The sequence below is a fragment of the Parus major genome, chromosome 6, assembly GCF_001522545.3.
Source record: "Parus major isolate Abel chromosome 6, Parus_major1.1, whole genome shotgun sequence".
NCBI classification, from domain to species: Eukaryota; Metazoa; Chordata; class Aves; order Passeriformes; family Paridae; genus Parus; species Parus major.
In genome coordinates this window covers 12,810,793-12,833,527 of record NC_031775.1, presented here as the reverse complement: position 1 = coordinate 12,833,527, position 22,735 = coordinate 12,810,793, and the positions used below count along the sequence as shown (strand labels likewise).

The 22,735-nt window shown below is 44.9% G+C and overlaps 1 long non-coding RNA gene across 1 annotated transcript; it reads left to right on the top strand.

The window, feature by feature from the left end:
• Positions 1–18,966: 18,966 nt before the first annotated feature.
• LOC107206640 lies at positions 18,967–20,307 on the top strand. The gene is made up of 3 exons (XR_001522484.3): positions 18,967–19,189; positions 19,703–20,052; positions 20,224–20,307. It is a non-coding gene; the product is annotated as an uncharacterized LOC107206640 (long non-coding RNA).
• The last annotated feature ends 2,428 nt before the right edge of the window (positions 20,308–22,735 follow it).

Here is a 22,735-nt window from a genome sequence, read left to right as displayed (position 1 = left end):
TTAATGAGATTTCTTCCAAACCTTAACAAATCTTAATTACAGTGACTCTGCTGGAAGGGATGAGGTAAAGCTAGGATTGGGGGCTATCTAAACAGAACCGCTCTCTTCCGAGCTAGAGTACATCCCTGCATGAAAGCAGCAGGGACGGCCATTGAGTGTGGAAAGCTGCTCAGCTGGAAATCAGCAAGGCAGGATTCTCCATGGAGCCTGAGCAGCTCCTTCCCCAAAGGCTCACGGTGCTGGGGGAGAGCCCCACCAGCCCCAACCAGCAGTGAGCCCTCTGCTTTGCTCTGCCCTGGATCCTGGCATCCTTTTTGCTCCAGATCCCTCTGCCTCTACAAATTTTTCACCTTTTTTTTTTTGGTTTTTTCCCTTCTTTTCATTTCCTGTAATAAAAAAAAATATTCAATTGCTAAGGATTTTTATTCTCTCTTTCCATTTTTTTTTTTAAAAAAGAAGCCTTCTGCTTAAAAATTACCTGAGGGGTACTAAGTTGTTTATTCTGTTTAAGCTCACAAAACATTTTCTGATGATCTGGCTGGATTGCCTGTATAACAGACCAGAGATTGTCCCCCTGCTACCCCTTTACTGAGCACAATAACTTTCTTCCTGAAAGAATATGAGTCTTGAGCCGAAGATGTTGAGAAAGGGAAACTCCAGTGCTTCCCGTAACAGCTGCTCTGATGGTTAATCACCCTGATTTCCTTGGACAAAGTGAAACAAAATTTAAAAAGGTCCAGTACTTTATTTTTAATTGGACTTGTCTGGCTTCAGCATTTACTCATTGGCTCTTGCTACAGATTTCTCTGGCAGGTTAAAGAGTTTTTTAGTACCAGGTATTTCTTCCCCAGAATGAAATTTATATACAGGAAGCAAGTCACCTCTTGATCCTTTTAATAAACTAAATAAATGGTTCCCTTCGGATCCTTTGTGTAGCGCATTTCCCTCCCACTTTTGGGTAATATTTGGGGTTCTTCTGTCCTGTTACCAGAATACAAGCTGAGATGTAAAGAGGATGACACAGGAATGAGTCCAAACCACTAGAAAATCAGACAGCCAAACATTCCCTTCTCTTTGTCTCAATGTGTATGAACACATTGTTTCCCTTCACATTATCTTTTGAACAAATTTGGCAAAATATCACTCATCTAAAAGATATTTTCTCAATCTCTATAATTACAGGGTAATTATTGATAGCTATGACCAGAGAAAGAACTGGCTGTCAGCATCTGAATGAGGGGTAAAATAACAACAAATCAGTGTACTTAGGCACTCGTCGATTTTCGGGGTGTTGGAGGGATTTTCGGGAGGGGTTGTGGAGCATCCCCTCTGTGCAGCACACGGCAGAGCCTGGCTGAGCTGGGGAGCGAACGGGCCCCAACAGGAATTTGTTCTCCGGTCAGCTCTGGGAAGGGGCAGCCCGAGAAGCTGAAGTCATCCAAGAGCCAGACACAACAGGATCTGAGAAGGAGGAAAATCAGGCAGCTACCAATGATGCACATACATCTTCTAAAAACTTTCTGGTGTTGGAATTCTAGGATCTGTACCTATTGTGTTTCCAGCTTAAGCTGCTAGGCACAAATTTTGCTTGTGTTCCTGATCTATTCACCAAGATTTCACCCTCTCTTTTCAGTCCAGCAAAGTTGCAAAATGTGTGAATAATTTGCATTATTTTTGCCTCATTTCCACTGCCTGATAAGATTCTCATCTGCCTGTCTTGTTTGCCTGATTTATGAAGGTTTGGGATTTTTAGGCATTGCTTCTGTTTTTACTGAGGGAGAGAATTTTTTTTTTATAATAAATTTTGGATTTACTGTCAACTTTCTCCTCAAGGCCCTGATTTGGTGGACTCCCTCTGCAGTTATTCCACTTCAGGCATGTGCTTAAATCTTCTCAAAAAGAACGATCTTGGGCACAGAATTAAAAATAAATATTTTCATAAATCGAGAGTCAAATCTTCTGCACATACCCAGTTTTGCCTTGCTCCTAGCTGTGATTACATTTGCAACTTTTAATTTCTTTCAGGACAGTGAGTGGGAGAGGAACAGCCACAAACACATTTATAGAAAACTGTTGTTTTCCTTCTGTTTCTTTACATTTTACCATAAAAGCCAGTTTTTGCATTTAAAGAAAAGACACTTCTCCCTTAGTATTAACAACTTTAACTGTTCAAAAATCACAGAGCAAGCCCTCAAACCAGCAAGCTTATAAAAATAACATAGTTGGGATTCTTGTACTGTCTTTCTGTGTTAAGGGGATGCATGCATCACATTTTCAAGCCATTCTCTGCATTGTCCAAGGCTAGAAAGTTACTTTTTAATTGAAGGCCTGAATTCCTGATCCTAACACATACTCTTTTTCTTCCTGTGCCTCCTTCTTTCCCAAACTCTGCACATTATTTTTAGCTCAAGGATCTGATTTCTGCCTGTGATACTGCTCTCCCAAGGCAGTGTCACTGGCTTAGGAGCAGGAAAGCGGACACTGAAGCTCTCCAAGGCAGTGTGAATCTACAAGCAGAGCCTTGCTTGACCGTGCCGACTCTTCAAAAATCATGGGCTTGATCCCCATTCACCTTTCACAGTTGCAAAACTGGCTTAAAAATCACCATGTTAAAAAAAAAAAAAAAAAGGGAATTAGCAAGTGGCTTCTTTTCTGATGCCATTGTATTGTGGAACAGCAGGCCAGCTTTCAAGCTTTTTGCTGCATCCACAACAAATAGTTATTTCTTAAGAAAAAGGATTAAAAAAGTCTGCTCAGAGCTTTGCATATAATCCTATGACTCCAGGACCCAAGGCTTTGAGTAATATCAAAATCGAAATAAATTCTCCCTGTGAGAATCATAAGAATCTGCCAAATTAGTTCACAGGGGTAAACAAACAGCCAAATATTAGTATTCTACACTAAGAGCTAAATCCTATAAGTGGGGCCAGGGTTGCACATGGATTATCCTTTTATAGTTCAGGCATGGATTTACCAAGGGGATTATAGGCCTTCCCCTCCCCACCCTCCCTTCCTTCCCTCCATCCCCGGTGTTGCCCAGTGCTGCACACTCCCACTGCACCGCAGAGTTCCTCCCACTGCCCCAACACCCTTCCCTGGGCACAGGGATGCATCTGCCCCCTTGCTCTTCCACCCCGAGCACCCAGGGAACAGTCACCCTCCTTCTCAAGAAGACAAAGGCAGGACAGGGTGTGATGCAGAAGTCAGTTAGTTCCAGGTCCTGAATGGGTGCAGAATTCCTGGGGGATGGGGGATTAGTCCCCAGATGTCCCAGCCTCCTTTCTTCCTGCCACTACTTTGCCCTTCTCGATGCTGTTTCCTGAACAGGGATAATGACAATTCAAACTGACACCCTGCTTCAGTTTTCCTTCCCTACTGGTCTGATAGTGCAGTCCTGATGGCTTGTCACTCTTAATATCCTGAACACTTCCAGTGAGTCCCTCGGAGCGTCAGAAGGCTTTGATTGCACCCAGGGTAGCTTGCATGCTGCTCAGGTGCCACATACTTACAGATTTGATGAACTTATTCCTTCCTTTACTCTTTTTCCCTACTGTATGTGCCTATATATGTGCATGTGCATGCACAATCACACACATATATTTTATTATCAAGGCAGACATGGGTATTTTTAACTGGAATTTTGCTGCTCGTTTTAGGCAGAAACAATTCTGCAACATCATTTGTTTGCTCCGATGTTTTTATTTACACATTTTATAGATTATTACTATTATATAAAAGTGCCCAGTGCTTTACGAGACACAAAATACAGATAATCTCTGTCAGGAAGACTGCACAATCTAAACAAAACAGACAACACAGACAGGGCTCCCTGAGAGGCACAGAGGAGTGAAGATTAGTCTTGTTTCAGTTTTATAAATATACTGCTAACATTATTGGACAAGAAATAGACATGTTTTCTTCTTCTTCCCTTTCCATCCTCCCGTTTATTAATGCTTCCCTCTTATTCACACAATAGAATTATGATGCAACATGAAATAAAGCCTGGTTTAGGCTGCTGGCCCCAATTCAACAACCCTGAATCCCATCCTTGCTCCCTGGCGCTCACGTGCTTAAGATTTCTCTGGATTGGTGCCTTAGATCATGCAGTCTATTGACAGCTGCCCTTTTGCTTACAAATGAAACCAACCCTAGATCAATAAGAAAAAAACATTATTCTCTTCACCTGTTTAATGCCACGGCTGTGGGTTGCTGTAAGATTTGTAAACAAGCTGATGTCTACAGGGAAAGCTGTAAGACAAAGAACACCTTCCCTACCAAAGGGAGCGGGTGTTCTGTGTTTACATACAAATCACCTTCTGGGGCTTTTTTCAGGGGGCTCCAGAAATTTGCTGTGTGGACTGACAAGCAGGGGCTGTTTACTGTCTGGTGTGTTTTTGCCTGATGCACGGATCCAGCACTTTAAAGGGGCACTTGCAGTTTTCATCAAGGAACATTTTTGGAAAGAATCTGCATTTGGGTAAGGGGCATTTCTGAAATCACTTTTATGATTCTTTCTCTTTTTTTCTTTTTTTTCTTTTTTTTAATTTTTTTTTCTCTTTCCTCCACACCCACACTTACCTCTCCTCCTAATAATTTAAAGGATCTGAGACTTGTAAGAGCAATAGCATTCTATGACTCAGAGGAAATCGTGTGTGCAGTCCTGGACAAAGGCAGTGGAAGAGGGGTTAAAGTCGGTGCCCAGCCACATCAGGTACCTTTCCCTGGGGAAGAACTGTCTGACTGCAGGGGGCTCACCTGGCACATGGCTGACAGATTTAACTGCATTGTGACCCAGGTCCAAGTCACTGGATGTCTTCTATGGCTCAGATTCCTATATGGAAGACAGAGATGCGTTGTGAAGTTAGGGAAGTTCATATGCACAAAGGAGAATCGAACATCAGTTGAGATGCTCTGCACGTGTTTCTCATCTCAGCATACTTACTCAGACTTCACATTTCCCAGATAATGTCTGGAGGGACCCCCCCTAGATGTCAGTTACAGAGGTTTGGAGAACTGGGCGAGGTGCTAGGAGAGCCCCCATGGGTATCCCTAAGTGGGAGGGGGGCACTTCAGGAAGGTATACTGGAAAATGCAGAGATGAAGGCCCAGAATGTTCCTGCCTGAACTGACTGACTGAGACACAGCGAGGCTGAAGGGCTGACTGGGGAGATGTGAATGCTGGCCACAGCTGTGGTTCTGCACTGACCTTGAACCAGTCACTTACCCCTCTGTGCCCTCCTTCCTTTTCATTGCCTGCACTGTTGGTCATCATTCTGGGGCTGGCAAGTCCTCTCCTTTGGTCATCCACAGTGCTGGATTGCTACTGAAACAACCCCTGCACATCTGTGGCCCGAGGTCCCCTCCCTCCTCCTCCAAGCAGAGCGCAGTGGGTCACATTGCTGGCATGCCATGCCCATGATTCAAGCCCTACAGATGACCCACATTTGCTTCTGCACCTAAGTTGTGTCCTGCATCAGATCAGCCCCTTCTGCAGGGGGCTTTGGCTACTGTCCCAGCGAGTTAGATCTCAGACCCTGCTGGTCTGATGCTGAAATCGGGGCCTTCTCCCTGGGGGTATCTTGGCTAACCTGGCTGACTGTTGTTTTTGCCCATGCACTGTTTCATTCCCAGCACATTCTTCTTCTGAAACTGATACATCAGTTTTAATTAGTAAGGTTTTCTTTTTCTGTCTAGAGGAGCCTCCTGTCTTCAAAGACCAACTTTCAAACATTAACTCTTCTAAATGTCTCCCCCCACATGTGAACCCCTCCTGCCTTGTAAATTATGTCCAGTCCTGTCCTTTTAGCAGGCAGGTACTTAATGTGATAAATTCAGCTTAGTATCTCCTTAAGTGTATGTATGTGTGTGTTTATCAGTGTGCATGTGTGTGCGTGTGTGTAAAGAAGGAACAAAATAAAGTTGTATCAAGCCACAAATTACTCCCCATGCCTCATAAATTGCCAAGGGAAAGCTCAATTTTTGGACTTTTCTTTCAACTAAATGAGATAATTAATGTAAGAGGGGGAAAAAAAATAAAAAAAAATGGGGGAGACCTTCCTCCTCCCTGAAGCCCTTAGCCTTGATGTTTGGCTCTGAAGCGCCAAGGTTGCAGTGGGGTGGAGATCTCAGTTCTGGAGTGGGGGGAAACAGTGAAGGAGACGGAGATCTGGGGGGGTGGGGGTCATGGGGACGGGCGAGTGTTTTCATTTTGGCAGGGCCGTGGGAGGGACTGTAATGCGGGCTGTGACCCTATTTAATAAAATGCCTAGGAAAGCAAGGGGCCAGAAGGGGGGGCGAGAGGGAGACGCAGTGGCTGGGGCTGGCAGGAGACTGTCATGAGATGAAAGTGTCCCTTCGTCCATTCCTTTCCTCCCTCTCTGCTGTCAGCACTTTTTAATGTCAAACAGTGTGAGTGGTTGATGGGGCTAGCTTCTGTCTCCTCATATGTACTATTTTTTCACTTTCCCCAGAACTTCAGCCAGATGAATTCACTGCTTGGGAGCAACTAGAGAGCGGTGCGGGTGGCCCTGCAGGCGTCCTTTTCACTAGGACCTTGAGCTGAACTTTTTTCAGGTCTTTCTCTGAGGCAAAAGCTTGTCAGGGAATGTCTCCTTTCTGCCCTGCCACCCTCAAGTCCTAGACCACCCTGGGTGTAAAGCTGGCCTTACAAAGCTTCCCCTGAGACCAGCGTGGGCATCGCACAGTGAATACGTCTGAATACATAGTGAATATCACCATGTGATAATCCAGTCCCTGCACACTGTGCTGAAATTTAGGGAACTTGGTGTCACTTTGGTGCCTGCCACCAGTCTGTTGGGAGACCCTGGGTCATGCATCATGCAGTACCTCAGTTTCCCTGTCTTTAAAATGTTGGTAATCATCACTACTTCATTTGTGATGAACTTTGGAGATGTATGAAAAATGCACGGTGAGAAACTGGTGCTTTTATCAGGTGTGGTAATCTGTAGGTGAGCTGGTACCACACAGCCCAAAAACACCCTGTAACAAGGTGACTGGCCTTGCTGGGACTATGGCCACAAGGCTGGGTCAATAGCAGCGCCACAGTCACTGCACATGTGACATCAAGATCTGCACTTTTCTGCTGTGCCTGTGGACCTCGCTTGGCAAGCTGGGCAACTGTTGGAGTAGGTTCAATTTTGATTGCCCAGAGGTGGCAGCCCTTGTGGGTGAAGAAAATTCATCTTTGCAGTGAAGCTGAGCCACAAGACCTCCAAGAAAAGTGATTTCTGCAGTTTTTCTGATGAGAGCTACTTGATTAAAGTGTGACAAACTGATTGCTTATGTTCATGAGCCTGAGCTGTGCTTTGTTCTGCAGCTGCAGGTGAGGCTGACACTATGAAATGAAACTATCACCTTTTTTAAGTTTAAGCTCAGGTAACCAGCAGTGGCAATTGCACTGTCTGTTATTTGTCCCCATCCTCTCCATAATGTTTAACCTACCTGTCAATGTCACCCATACCTGACACACGGACAGAGACCACTAAACTATTCTTTGCCCACAAAATGGGTTTGAATTAATGATGGAGTAAAGAAGCGAGGTTCACTTTGGTGCCAGCACCAAGACTACTCCATCTTCTCTGCTGGCCAGCCACCCCTTCCATGCCCAGTGACCAAACAGCACATGGCTTGGAGCCAGTGACAGCACACAAGGTGAGGGTCCTTCTGGGGCAATGGGAAGCACTGGAGGAGAATTCGTCCTCTGTGGTTATCATAGTGGTGATGGAGGGAGGATGAAGGAATCAGGACACAAAGCTATCAGAAAACAGGTTTCTCTAGTCCTATCAATCCCAAGACTTGCTTTGAATTATCCTTTTTATGTGTATGGAAAATCCTGTACCTCCTCTCTGGCCTAGCCATTGGGACAACCTAAAGCTGCAAGTCATTTTCTAGGATGCAGATGGGAGGAAGAGGAAGGGTTTGAGGTGGGCACTTCTTCTGGGGTAGTCAGAAGTCCAAGTGAGCATGGGTGGAAGCTTTTGTGCCTTGGCCATGCTGTGGTGGTGTGGGTCGGGGCAGAGGGGATGGTGCCCATTTCTCGGGTGTGCTGTGCGAGGGGCGGGGGAGCTGGGCTGCCTCTCTGCAGCCCGTGGGCACTGCTGTGCTGCTCACAGCAGTCTGTGTTTGGTGAGGAGCTTTGGCTGTCTTAAGCACCTTTCGAATACATTGGGCACAGCTCATTGAATCCTCTAACAATCCAGCTCCTGTCTCTCCTCCCTGCTCTTCCCAAGAGCCAGTGTCTTTTTTCAAGAAACAGCAACAATGCCTGTGCCCCACACTCCTGTGGGCTCTGTTCCCTCCCATCCACAGACTGTCTCCCCTTGCTGCCCCATGACACACAACCCCTGCTGAAAAAGAGGATTTTGTTGCTGGCAAATGGTTCCTTGCTGGTGAGGATTTTCCAGAATTCAGCACTTCCCAGGCCCTACTCCTGCATGGAGAGAGCTAGTTAATGAGCCATTAACCAGAGGAAGGGAACTCTCTGGTGGCTGCAAGCAACAATAGCAACAAAATAACCCAAAAACAACAAAGCATATCCAAGAAAAATGCACCAAACATCAGGAGGAGTTTCAGGGAAAGAAAAAGGAAAAAACAAAAGCAAATCCAGAGAGATGTGATTGTAATACCTTGGCTAAAAACCAAATCCTTGGTAAAGTAGTTGCCCTCTCTGGTGAGGAGAAGGGTTTAGACTTGACTTGCGCAGCCCTACCAGCTATTCTTCCCCCTGTCCTCTACAGCCTTGTCCCAAAATTCTCACTTTGGACTGGGCATACAGCAGGAGGACAGTGAGGAGTGGTGCCTTGGGACCCAGCATGTCTGCCCAGTGTAGTGGCCCTGCTCTAGGAGAGGTGGGAGGCTGTGTAGGAAAATGAGGGAAGGAGCGGATACAGGCTCCGGAATGTGGGTAGTCAGGGAGAGTCCTCTTTGGAGAATGCATGGGTGTGTTAGAGCTCGGGGTTTGAGAAGCTGGGGAGCAGGGGTGCTGAGGATGTGCAGCTGGTGGTCGTGCAGGGGTTGGATATTGAAGCAATGCAGGAGCAGACTTGGTACATGCAATAGCCACAATGTCCCTGAGCTAGCTCATGTCAATGGCTTGTAAACTTTTAATAGCCTACCTGGAGAGCTGAGCTGCTCACCCAATAAAGATCTCTGGGCAGGGAATGAGCACCCACTTGGGAATTAGACCAGTAAGGCACTTGTCTCAGTAGCACATGCTGGGGAGAAGCTCTTTTGCAGTAGGATTGCAGAGTGCTCTTCCCAGGAGACCCCCAGGATGCCTGCAAACTCCAGCACTGCTGCAACACAAACAGTGCAAGTCATTGTTTCCAGAACTGCATCCATATTTTCACTGTTCTCATTGCAAACTTGCTTGGTTTGCTCTCCAGCTAAGTACTTTGCACCTGGAAACATGCACTTGAATGCCATTTTGGTGGTGCTTGCTGGTTGAAAATCAATATTAATTTACTTGTGCGTGTAAATACAGAAATGTATTTATAAGTTTCAGATCAGTTGCAAACACATGCAAATTCTGTACATAAATTCTCACTCATTTATGTAATCTGTTCAGTAATATCATTAAAGAGAGCACATCTACTGCCTGACTAGAGTTACATTTGCAATGTGCTGAGATCAGCTGTGCCTACTCACGTACCACACTCCCTTGCCCATGCGGCTCCCAGCAGTGGGTGATGCTCTGGCTCCAGGTATCTGCTGCTGATTTCCTGTGATGTGTTATTACTTTTTTCAAGGGCTTTGAGTCTTGGTTTCGGGTTTTTGTTGTTGTGTGTCTTTTTAGCACAAGCAGGTTTGAATTATTCTGAGGTTTGTGGCATAGGGAGGGAATTGTGGTTTCTTTCGGACTAAACAGCTGCTGCAAAGTGATTGCAAATGCACTGGACCTGATTGCATAGCTGTTCTCCTCCAGTCTTGTGTCTCTCCAGCTACAGATCACAAGAAGAGTAGAATTATTTACAATTCTACAAAAAAGAAACATGGTCAAGCAAGACATCATTAAAATACACTTTTAACAAGACACGGTGTGTGTATTTCTCAGAGTTGTCATTTGAGAACTGCCCACTAAATTACTGCTCAGAGAAGTAACTCTGAGTGAAAGGAAAAATCGTCTGGTTAAACATATTGTATGTCAGTGCTGAGAAAATCATTAACATATATATGCTGTAGAAAAGAGAATGCACCAGCTAAAGTCTATCAATAAAGATGTACCACATTTTTATGATACTGGAATTAAAGAGACCTGATAGGAAAATATCACACTTGTTTTATTAAAAAATATGATCTTGTCAAAACAGTTTCCTTTCCAGGATAAATGAAATTCAGCCACATCAATATCACTGATTTTTAATGGTCATTTTTAAGCTCAATGCTTTATTATTTGTAATTATTTAATAATTCCAGAATATGTGAATTGGTCAAACCCTTGATTTCTTATTAAGCCATTTTGACTATTAAAAATATTACAAAAGCAATCCTAAAAAAAGGCATTGCATTTTAAAGGCACAGCAGTATATTCCATAATACTGCCACTTTTCACATCAAAATGTTTCTGAAGAAGGCTTTCAGTTCAATGAATAGTCCCACATTTAAATTTGTAAAATAAAGAACTCAGGAACTGAGACTCTTCCTTGTATGTACCTAAGGTGGAGGAAAGTGTGTGCTGTGTTGAATTATTTGATAGGTAATATATGGTTATAGCAGCTGACAGAGTTTTACCCCAGGGCAGAATTAAGGCTAAATACTCACTTTTGGAATTTTTATTTCCTGTTGCATAGAAGTCTGCATCGTATGAACATAATCTTTGCATTTGTTTCCTACATTATTTTTAAAAAGGAAAAATGAAACAAAGATGAAAATAAAACTCAAGAGAAAGCTCGTGCTGATGGTAGCTGATTGCAACAAAAAGGAACCACTTCAGTCAGTCTACATTAGATCTAGATACTCAAGCATGTACCTGTGGTAAAAACTTCAAGGTGATTACTTAGCCCAAGGAGAGGTACCAACACTCCCTCCTTACAAAAAGCTGGAGTTCTCCCTGCTTGCCGTGGTAGGTCCAAGATTGAGTTCACGATAATCTATCTCTATATAGGGCATATTGGTATTAAAATAACTGTCTTGCAGGTATGTTTTATTGTGGAGTGGATACACAAGATCTTTGTTGCATACATGCTGGCTCAGTTTTTCTGAGCTGAGGACATGAATCATCCTCCAAACTGCCATCAGAGTTGATGAGAACTGGCTATTTGACTTAGATGTCTCAGTGGATGGAAGTAGATCACACTGGCAAACGTTGCGGAAGCACACACACATCGCAGGTGGGGTTCTGTGCTGGACTGCAGCTTTGCTCTGGAGCCAGAGGGAGGGCAGCCCTGGGCAGGACGGTGGAGAGGTGTGGGCAGCGTTTCTTTGCCCACACGTGGCGCTGAGGCTGCGGGGCTGCTGCAGGCACAAGGGATGTGTGTCGGATGCACTCCATACGCACGTGCTTGTTAGTGGGTAATCTGATGGCACACAGTCGCTGTGGCTGGTGCAACTCAATGACTCCGCACCGGGGGCTGGGTATTAATTACACGCTTGAGAGCCGTGTGTCTTGTGTGTGTAGCCGTGGGCCCAGGGAAGACCCTGAGCTTGTCACACACTCCCTGTGCTCGTGCAGCTGCAGCAGGAGGTGCAGAGCTGTGACCCTCTACCTGCACCCTCGAGCTTTCACTGACCTGGCTGGGCAGCCCCTGCGCGCGCCGGTGCCACGGCGTGTGCAGCAGGGTAGGATTGCTGCCCACGGGGTGGGTTTTATAGACTCTGCGTGTACCATCCTGAGCACAGCGCTGAGACCACAGCCAGCTGCTGAACTCTGGTGGTAACAAACAGCCCCATTAATGCAGTGTCACAGATTTCATTAGGGCGTCAGTCCCGACCAACATGGCCATAAATCAGGAAGATGGTACAAGGGCTTGCAGGCCCTGGTTTCAAGGGCCACATAGCCAGAGACTCATAACACTCAAGAGGAAATGATCATGAATATTATTTAAAAAAATCAGAAATGTATATTAGAAAATCTCTGAGCTTATCAGATGGAGTGAGGTTGGGTAATAGCTGTTATTTATACTGCTTGTGCAGAGTGATAAAGTGGTGCTTTATGACCTGTGGTTTATCACTTAGAATAAGAGTCATGTGACTCCATTAAGGATCCTTCTGTAGAAATGAAAAAGGGTAAATTAATGTGGTTTTTTTATTGTTAAATATTTGCACTCTCCTAAACCCAGTTTTTATTTTCTCTACTTAAGAAGTAGCGTATAAGCACAAATAAGTTCAAGTTTTGATTGATGAAGAGGTGGGGTGAAAACTCCCTTTATGTCAAAGGCTCTCTGGAGTGAGCCAGCCTCCCACCCACTAATGTCTATCAGCAGGGCTGGGTTCAGAGAGGAGGGAAAGGCAACACAATCAGCACTCTTGCACCCTAAAAGTCTCTCCCCTTGGCCTTTCCAACCCATCATTTTCTGCAGAAACACACTGTAGTCCTGCTGCTGCCTCACTGCTGCTCTGGGAAGGGAGAAGTTGATCTGTGGAGACCAAGGGTGGGAGCAGCCCTGGGCAACTTGAGCAAAGAGATGAGATGAGACACTCCCAGGAGAAGACAGGCTCTGCCTGAGCAAAGAGAAATTGAACTCCTCGGTGATGTTTGAAACACTAGGAACTGTCCTTACAAACCTCCATATGAGCCCTGCCATGGCAATGAGCTCCATGGAAGTAATGGGTAATCTGCAGGACAGTGCTGTCACTGGAACCTGAATGGGGGAGCAAAATCACAGCAGTGCTGTTGAAGAGGTCATACAATTGCTGTTGGGGATATTCCTCACAAGATCTGTGAGCTGAAGCTGCTGGGGAGGCAGCGAGCACACAGTGCTGGTTGGCAATGGCCAAGTGCACCAGGGCATAGGAAAGGAAAAGGAGACAGAGGAGACTAGCGAACTCCAAGGAGGTGCTGGAATGCCACAGGAGTCTCTCCCAAACCTTCCTGGTTTAGTCTGAGATGCTCAGAAATGGGGTTGCAGGAGAAAACCAAGACTGAGTTGCTCAGGAAGAAAGCATGAGAGCAGGCAGATGCAGACAAGGGCTTTGCTGAGGGACAGGGATGGACACACTCCTCTGCCGCCTCTGGTGACTCCTGTGTTCACAACTCTGAACCACCTACATGGTGCCTCAAGGCACTTGAAAGGTCTGTCAGCTTCCTACGGGACTCCTTTTAGCGAAGTGATGAGTGTGGGTCAGCTGAGCAGTGGAAGTGTTGGGTTATTAATAACACCTTTACAGCCCCAGCTACACAAATTGAACAGAGCACATTGTACAGCTAATTATGGGACTGTAGTAAAAAAGAAGATTCCCTAAGAAGGCTTAAGCACCATATTTGGTTTTATCTGTATCTGACTCAGTTTTCCTGCTTGTAAAGTGCAGTTTACTATATTCATCATCAAAACATATGTGGAAAGGATTACTTTAAAATTACCTGTGGAGATAAAAAGGACTGCAAGTTTACAAAATTTTCTCAAATATTCACTCTCAGAATCTGGATCTTTTTCTGTTTTGAGGAATAAAAGTATTGTTGACTTATCAGAACTGTAGGAAAGAAGTTTCAGTAAACTAATAAAATAATGTGAGAAAACTGTCAGCATATTTTTGCCATCTTTTCCCCTTTGATTTTGAAAGAATGAGTTTGGATTCTTGGTTCTTGTTTTAAAATCCAAATCTGCAAGAGTGTTTGAAGGGAGGGAGCCTTCCTTGCCTGGAAGTGAGACAGTGATGGCTTAGGAAAGAAAGCAACAGACAAACCTGAAAGGAAAAAGGAAGATAATTAACATTACTTTGTTGTGGGTTTTTTTTTTTTAATCTGTTGCTTATGTTTCCTCTAATAGTAAAACCTTCTGAAGCTGGAAGTCAACCTTCTGTAGCCGTAAAGGCAGTTGTCGTAACTCCTTCCCAGGCTGAGTTACAACTCGGAGTCCCATGGTGTTAAGAACAGAGTGTCAGAGTCACAAAATAGCTCAGATTGGAAGAGACCCTCGGAGGTGTCTGGACTCACCTCCACCTACATCAGGATCTAGTCCAAAAAGGCAGGCAGAAGAGGCTTCGAGGGCACACACAAAGTCAGTGGCATAACATGCAGGGAGCTGTGGTCTCTGCTTCTGCCTGGCCAGCTTTACAGAGGACTCTGCATTCAAACTGCACCCTGTGACCAGATGTGACCCAGAGGTGGTTCAGTCCATTTTTTTGTGTGTTCTGTTCAGTGATGGGGGTGGGTTTTCTCTCCAGATGAGGAAAGCATGGTTAGTGGCTTTCAAGTGACCTTGTGTGTAAGCAGAATTCAGCCTAATGTCTAGCTCTCACAGCATATTGCCTGTGTGTTCCTCACAGTCATTTCCCATCATGGCTATGTGCTAATTGTCTCTAGGGGAAGTGAGAAGAAGACTTATTAATCTGTGCACTCAGGAAAGGTTGTAAATCACTGTGTGTTTCCAGCAATAAAATTGGCTAAATAAATTAAAACAAGCACTAATGACCCAAAGAGAGCTCTGATGTAGTGGGAGTGGGCTGGGGCATATAGCTGTGTTTGGGTACAGGGTACACCTCTGCCATATTCTTTGTTCTGACAGTACTCCTGCATATCTCTAGCCACAGTCCCTTGACCCCAGCCAGTGCATAATCAATATTGCATATTGTTCTCCCCTCTCTGCTGCAGTGATGGCCTTAGATTTTTAGCTCAGTTGTTCTATCCCCTTTGCTTTTCAGTCCAGCAGATCTTAATATATCCTGGTTCTCTGGCACTTCTCAACAAACACAGTGAACTTTTCTTTAATGCAGATACGTTGAGCAGCTTCAAAGCCAACAGAGGCATATATCCATTGACAACTGTATGACTTTCCTTTTAGATTTTATTGTAAAAAGTCCATTCAGAAAGATTTCATGCAGTAAATAATAAGGCAGGTTTCCAAAAAGGCTTTCTGGTGATAAACAACCTGGGTGGAAAAGCCACCCCATAGTCCTGTTTTCCAACAACCTCTTTCATCTGGGAGGCCTGCAAAATCCTTCAGTGACTATTCATCAAATGCCACTGAAACGTCTGATCTCTCTCTCTAGAGGAGATGTTAGTACCAGACAGTTCTATGTTTTCTATGCAGCAACTGTCCCTACAAGAAATCTTCTGAGAATATCCTCCAACATTTTCTGGGATGATTAAATACTACCTGTTTTGCCTCACCATCCAGCTTCAGCCTCTGGATATTAACCAGAAATAATTCATTTTATACCCACCAATATAAGAGCTACTTCTCAAACCAGGAACAGTCTGCTACTGCTCAGGATTGCTCACCTGCTTGTGGATGTACCTTGCTACCTTCCTTGGAGACAATAAGAGATGATAAGGAAGAAGAATCTCCTTGGTATGATCTTCAGTGGATGTACTGAATCAGTGTATCCCTCAGCCCCTGTATGCTCACCAACCTTCTGCCTTTTCCCCAGATGCAGATCTCTGGACTTTCAATGACCAGAAAAGACTGAAGGAGTGCTCCTGCTGCAGTTGGCCACCTCTGCTGGGATGTGCACAAATGTCAAGAGCAGAACTGTGCTAAAGTGAGGAATGCAAGGCACTGCCATGTGAAGTCATGGTTGTGAGCAGAGGCTCCCGCTCCACAGTGCACTCTTTATGTTCCAGAGTCTTCTGGTCTCAGGACCAGTTCACACAAACCCCTCCATATTTCCTGCTGGATTTGGTGTTTTTAGACATCACAGACAGAGAGGCAAGACACTGGAACTAAGGATGGCAGTGCCTGGGCTCCCTTGTCTGCCTCGACAGAACCACAAATTTCTCCAGGAGCTGAGTCCAGCAGCATAACTAAGCATCAATTAAAACTGCTTGCAAGGAGCTCCCTAAACCAATGTCTGTCACACAGGAGGTAAGAGTACCAGCCTGAAGCTGTACTTGGGCAGCTCCTCCCAATATTAACATTAATGTGTTAACATATATATATAATATAATATAATTAACATTATTTATCTTGTATCAGTTTCCTGAGTCCTGTGGCCCAAGCTCTGGTTTGTATTTGTATCTTATTAACATAAGAACTGCTAGGAAAAGTGTTTTGAAGTGGTAAAAACAATAAATTATGTCTTTCAGTTATGCTTTCTGATACAAGCATATAAATGAATGGCACCAACCCAACCAAGTTCAGAAGCCTGAAAGGCTTTTATTCCATGTGGTATCACCACTGCACCAGTCCATGTTAAACACCAGCTCAGTCTCTTGGGCCTTACTAGAGCTTTTTTCTGTGTTTCTATACAGTAGGTTGGCTCACAATTTGCTCTTGAAAACAATACTTTTTGTAAACCATTTTCCTCTTTGAGGTTTTTCCATATCCTTAACTCAAAATATTTTCTCTTTTCATTAAATTAATTTATTTTTCTAATTTTTGCCTACTTAACATTCTTGCCCCTTTTCCTAATTCCAATCAAAACAAGTAGTGCTGAAGGATGGTAAAGAGAAACATAAGAGGTAATCTCCTAAGGGGAAAAAAAAAAAAAAAAAGGATCCATTCAGAAAGCCGGGAAACAAAATCAACAAGGAGAGCTTTGAGTGTTCTGTTTTGCTCAGAAAATTGTCGATTCCTTTTGCCTCAAGTGCTGGACCTGATTCTTCTCCGACAGAGTGCAGCCAAGAATTACAAAGCGAGTCAACAGACAGTGGAACTGAGTTCATCTGAAAAGTAGCCAGAAAAAACCCTCGGTCTGTGTTTGAGGTGTCCATTTTTAGAAGGAAATTTGCTTAGGCAGAGGAATACCAGCATATTCAGGGTGAGTGGCTCTGTGTATGTGTTTTGGGTCTTAGCACAAGGAAGGGATGTCTTGCCACCCCCAGGGGTCGGGAATAGTGCATGCATGGGGAGGACCTATTATATTATTTTTCTTCTACCTTAATGAACTCCTCTCATGTCCACCTCTGATCAGTGGAGTATGACAGAGGGTGATTGAAGGCCAGTCTCCCAGGAAATGAAGTTTGTTCACACAGCCCAAGTATGCTGGCCCTACTCCTGCCTGCCTCTGATTTATAGGACCAAAAATTCCTTCCTCCGGCAACAATAACGCTCTTAAACTCCAGACCCCTCTCCCTCACAGAACCTCCAGACAGGGCAGCCTGAGCCCAGGAGAGACGGGAGGCACCCAGCAAATATATCCATCAACACAACTCAGGTTTCAAAGGAATATGAGACCCCACAGGGTTAGGCTCACAAAGGTGGAGAGCGGAGGAGTGTGGCCACCACCCTACAGCACCTCCTCCTGGGAAGGCGCAGCATCAGGAATAACCGTGCCATGGACAGGGGCAGGAGCCACAGCAAGTCCAATAAGCCATATGGCACAAGCCCAGGGCAGTATTTCCAGGGGAAATTTAGGCCCTCTGGTTGATGCTTGATTCTCGGGCTGGGAACAAGTCTGTTTTCAGGTCTCCTAATATCAGAAGTTTCTTCCTGCAGTGTCTCCTCTGGGATGAAGCTGGTGACTTGTGTGCACACCAAATGCTTCATCTCTCATGCTGTACTTGGTTTGGAGGGGTTTCCTATGAGTTCTGTGTGTTTTGAAACACTTAAAGACAGCAGCAATGGCTGGGACCGCTGTTTCTGCAGCACCATGGCTCCTGTGTGGCACTGCAAGGCTCATGCTGAGAGAGGGCATCACAGGAAAGTGCCACACTGCACCTCAGGAGCATTAGAGCATGATGGAGCCCCGGGGTGCAGCAAGTAACGGTGTCCAGGGGTGCAAGGCACACTGGATGGTGCTGGAGGTTTGTCTGTGTTGTCTAGTGGGGCTGGTTGGTGTCACAGGCTGTCGCCGTGCACTGAGAGACAGAACCATCCCCCAGCCAGGGAGCCTGTAGTTAAACAGTAGGAATGATCTGAGGGCATATTGTTTCCTGCTTTGTTTTGTTTAGTAACATAGACAGGGAGATACAGTGGGGCCATCGCAGCAACCTCTAAACTGGCAAGACCCATGCATACACACAAACACATGCTCTTTTTGGAGCTGCGGGTCACATGTTTGTGCTTAATGTTACTGTCAGAGTTTTGGGTCAAGGAGAGAAAAAAAGAGCCCTTTTGCAGCAGGACAGTTGTGGTTGCCAAACTGCAAAGCAAGTCCTGGAAAGAAACAAGTTCATTCTGTAACTTTTTTTTTTTTTATCATTTACTTATTAACAGCTCTCTCTGGCTCTCACCTGAAGCTGCTGACCTGTTCCTCCTAGACAGAGCAATTAACAGGGAGACAATGATCTGCAGAGGGCAAGGAGCAGCCTGTGCTGGGGAGGGGGCAGAGGTGGGGAAGGGCTGCGGGAGGCCGAGGGTCACAGAGGACAGAGCTATTTATGGCCTTAAGAGGGAGGATCAGTAAAGAGCCATCTAGCTTGACTTGACTTCCTCTTGACCTATCACTTCTTGGAGATACTGATGCAACTCCCTGCCCCCATGGGCTTCCAGTGTCCCCACTGCTTAGGTACAGGGATAGACTGGTGAAAGTGGTAGTGGGCAGAAGAAAACGTGGTGGACCATGTATCAGCTCCATTAAACTTGTGAGGTGGTATTTTAAGCATGAAGGAAGAGATCTTGCTGAAGTCTTCTCCGACACTAGGCCCTGTAACTGCTTCTGGAAGGAGAGACAGGAAAGCTTTTTGCTCTGTCTGTTGGCAAAGAGCAGTCTTCCCTCCCAGTTTTTACTGTGGTTATTTGGACAGAAGGTCTGTGGGACAGTAACTCTGCGTTCATGCTGGTAGGTAGCACAGCAAGCTCTGATCTCTATCTCACAGTCTGTGCTCAACACAGTGCAAGTAATTGCTTGACATAGAGCAAGTCTGGCTCATACACTTGTATCTGACCTCCACATCTGGGCCAGCCCCTTGATGTCCTGCTACGAATGCTGTTTTGGAACATAACCCCTGTAAATTACGAATCTTTGCATATTTGTGTCCTTCAGACCACCTATCCTTCTTTGCTGGAATGTGCCAAGACTCGTCACAACTGCAGGGGGATTCCCAGGCAACACCTTGGCAAGAAATTAGCTTTGTGTTGTAGCTGAGTGACATGATACAAGAAGAACCCTTCCTCTGTCTCCAGAGAAAAAGGTTAGAGGCATGATATTATGTTAGATAACCATGTTAAATTGCATCTAAAAAGGAAGTTGGTAATTCCTAATATATATTTTTGATGAAACATGAGCTTTTTTAAAATGAAGAACATTTTTATGGAGCAATCCTATGAGATGCCAAATGTTTTGGCCCTGATCTAGCTAGATATTTATCCACGCACTTAATTTCTTAAGCTGCTCGTATGCTTAAATATTTTGCTGGATTGAGTCCAAAGCTCTCAGCATTCTGTGGTGTGTCAAAGGACCAGGTTTGCAGCAGCATTGCTGAACTCAGCCTATAATGAAGTAAATCTTCACACAGAATGCATTTTCAGTTAGTGTACTATCCAACAAAAGACTTAAATTTCCTTAGGATTTCTTTCTTAGATGTGTGTTTTCTGATGGTGTTCTAGTAGACAGGTTTGCTGGCCAGAGTATTTGTGGAACAAGGCACTTTTAAGTAAAATTTAGTGGGATCTAATGGAAAATTGTTTTGTTCTAAAAATTCCAGGATTCTCACCCAAGACCTGACTTTAAAAGGGACTGAAGACTCATGGGGAAAGAAATGGAGTGTGTAACCACTCCATCCAGTCAAAGCTGACCAAGATAGTTGGAATCATTCACAGAAATGATTTAGAAAATAATTTCAAACAACAGATGGGGAGGAATTATCACCTGATGGCAGTCAACCGGTGAGCAGAGACCAAGTTCTTGAGTAAAGTAGTTCTCTGCAGATGGCTGGGTTCAATAAGAAAGAATAAAAAATGAACCTGACCAGTAACAAAAAATGTGAACAAGTGGTTTCATTGGTCCTACTGAAGGGAATACAAAGAAGAAGAAAACAGCCCTAGGTGGGAAAAGGTGAGTCTGATTTCTAATCTTGTGTGTTGTAATTACGGTGTTAAATGTGCAAGTACAAAGTGAATAGATGAGATGGCATAACTAGAAAGAATTTGTGGAAGAGAGCTGAGCAGAAAAAGGCTCTGTCAAAGCCAAAAAGGATACATGCCAATGTTGTTTCTCTTGGCATAGGTCAAAAAGCAGACTGTGTGACAAGAGAGAAATTTGAGAAGACTGAGATAATGCCCAATTAGATCATGCAGTTCACCTCCCTGGGGCCTGTGACAGACTGGTAAGGAATTTTTTTTTTTTTTTTTTGCTGAAGAGGGAAAAAAGTTGTCAGAAATTTGAATGTTTTTTTCATTCTTTCTCCCAAAAACTGAACTCAAACCAAAACCTCACTGAAAAATGTCCCTTTCAGCTTAATATGTTCACTTCCTTCTACTGTCTTGTAAGAAAAAAAAAAAATCAGATACCTACTGGGAAAAAATGCTTAGTAGGTCCATGCTGCAATTTCCTGCAAGAACAAAATTTTAGGAAGACGTAATCATGGCCTTTTGTTATCACTGAAATCCTTCTTAGTCACCTGCAATCCTGAGCCCCATGGCATCACACCACCACAGACATGTTGTTCCTTAGAGTACATAGCCAGAGCAGAGCCCAACTCTCCAGTTCCTGGGTTAACCCAAACTGGGATGAGCCATTTGTCCCACAAGACTTAGTTGCTTCATTCTTGTGGCTCCTTTTCATACATGTTATGACTGTCAGTAACTCTTGCAGCTCTGAAGGGAGGCTGACCACATCCATAGCAGCTTTCACATGAATTGTGAGCCTGCCTCAATTTTGAGAAGGCTTGTGGAATTAACATTCTCCTGAGCCCAGAAATCATCATGCTTAGGTTACCTCTAACTGAAAGCCTGACTGGCTTGTGCTAAATTTGGCAAGTGACTTCTATATTTTGGCAGTTGGAGGGATGGGAGCATTATCTGAACATGTGCCGAATTTAATGTGGTCAGGCTGTATTACAAACTGGTATTGGGACCAAGAATAAAACTGGGATTCCCCAAGCTCTGTGTGGTACTGTGATATCTGCTCAGGCTCTTCTGGCATCCCTATAACCCTTTTCCTCAGTGCAATTTTCTTAGGGCTTTAAACAGTGAAGATTCCTAGTGAATTTCATTGCCAGGGAGTTTCTCCCTTAATTTTATTCTGCTTCATTTTTATTTCCTTATCTTTAGAGAGAAGTCCTTGCTGTTATCCTATCATACTACCTAACTCTGGCTTTGTTATTATCTTCCACCCAAACTTAATACGTTTGTCTCCATCTTTAGCAACGTTTTTAACACTTCTGGCATCTGGGACTGAAATTCTGCACTGTGGTGTGCTGGTGGGGATGTAAATTCAGTTTACCAGACAGAAACAACTGAAATGATAATTTATTTTGGAAACATGACTGTGAAGTATTTTCTCAGCATTACCTTATTTCCTTTCTGCCACGTGTAACAGGTTAAGTTGAAGACATCTTCTGCAGGGAGTGACTGGCTTATACATACATGGATCTTCCCTCAGGAGTGATCCAACTCTTCATTATACTCTATCGATGGGCTAACGAGCACTGGTACCAGTAGCAGTATCTACAGTACAGCTGGTGGATTTGAACCTGAGCTGGTCAAATAGCATGTGCAGATGGAGGGAAAATGCTGGGGTTTGTGACTGCAGCTTCCAACAGAAGGAAGCAGGAGAGGTGCAAAATCACAGCAGAATTACACAGTTACACATTACAGTTTGTTAGGAGGTGGTTGCAGCTGACTGACCTCTGACTCATTCCTCCAGCTAAGTGTTGAGGAGAACTCCCAGGTGTGGGAATGGCCACCCTCTGGGACAGAGATCTTGGTCCCTCCTGCATGTGTGGTACCAGATGGGTGGGTAGAAAGGGAGCTGCTCTGACATTTCCTCTCCCATTGAGGAGGGAACCTTGTCCTTGCGAGGCCGTCGACAGCCAGCTCAGCCCTGTGTGACCAACCACCGTCACTCCTGTGTCCTTTCCCCTCAGGTGCCGCGTTCATTAGCTGAGGCCTTGGTTTTATGGGAACCCTCCCACCTACTTTCCTCCTGCCTTAATGACAGGCCCATTAAAGAGAAGCCAATAAAGCCACAGTGTAAGAACAGTGTGAGGGACGGCTGCCTGCCCATCCTCTTCATGGGTGAGCCAGGTCTGAGGGCAGCAGGAGGCAGAGATGGTCCTGCGTTGCGCTGAGGTGACCCCTGGGAGCGGGCAGAGGCCGCAGCTTCCAGGCCAGCTTTCATGCTCCACTTTGGGGCTCTCTTGCGTAAACTTTTCCCAGTGTGGGGTTGAGGGGTTTTTTGTGGATTTTTTTTTTTCATCTCTGAGGAGGGAGGAACAAGGTCTTTTAATGAGGGAAGGATTAACAGGCCATAAGACTCTGCCCTGAAAGAGCCAGTCTGTCTGTGGGGCCGCTCAGCAGGACGCAGGGTAATTGGATTGGATCCCGAAGAGCACCTTGAATCGGTTCTGAGGCGGCCACAGCGGGTTGCTCCAAAGGGGGCCGGGGGGCCAGGGAGGAGGGGAGCGTGTGGCTCTTTAGAGTAGCCAGAGCCAAGATGGGGGATCAGCCGGCTCATTAAGGGATTAGAGTGTTTGTTCTTCTCAAGACTTTTGTTGCTAAAACACTTTGCACAGCAT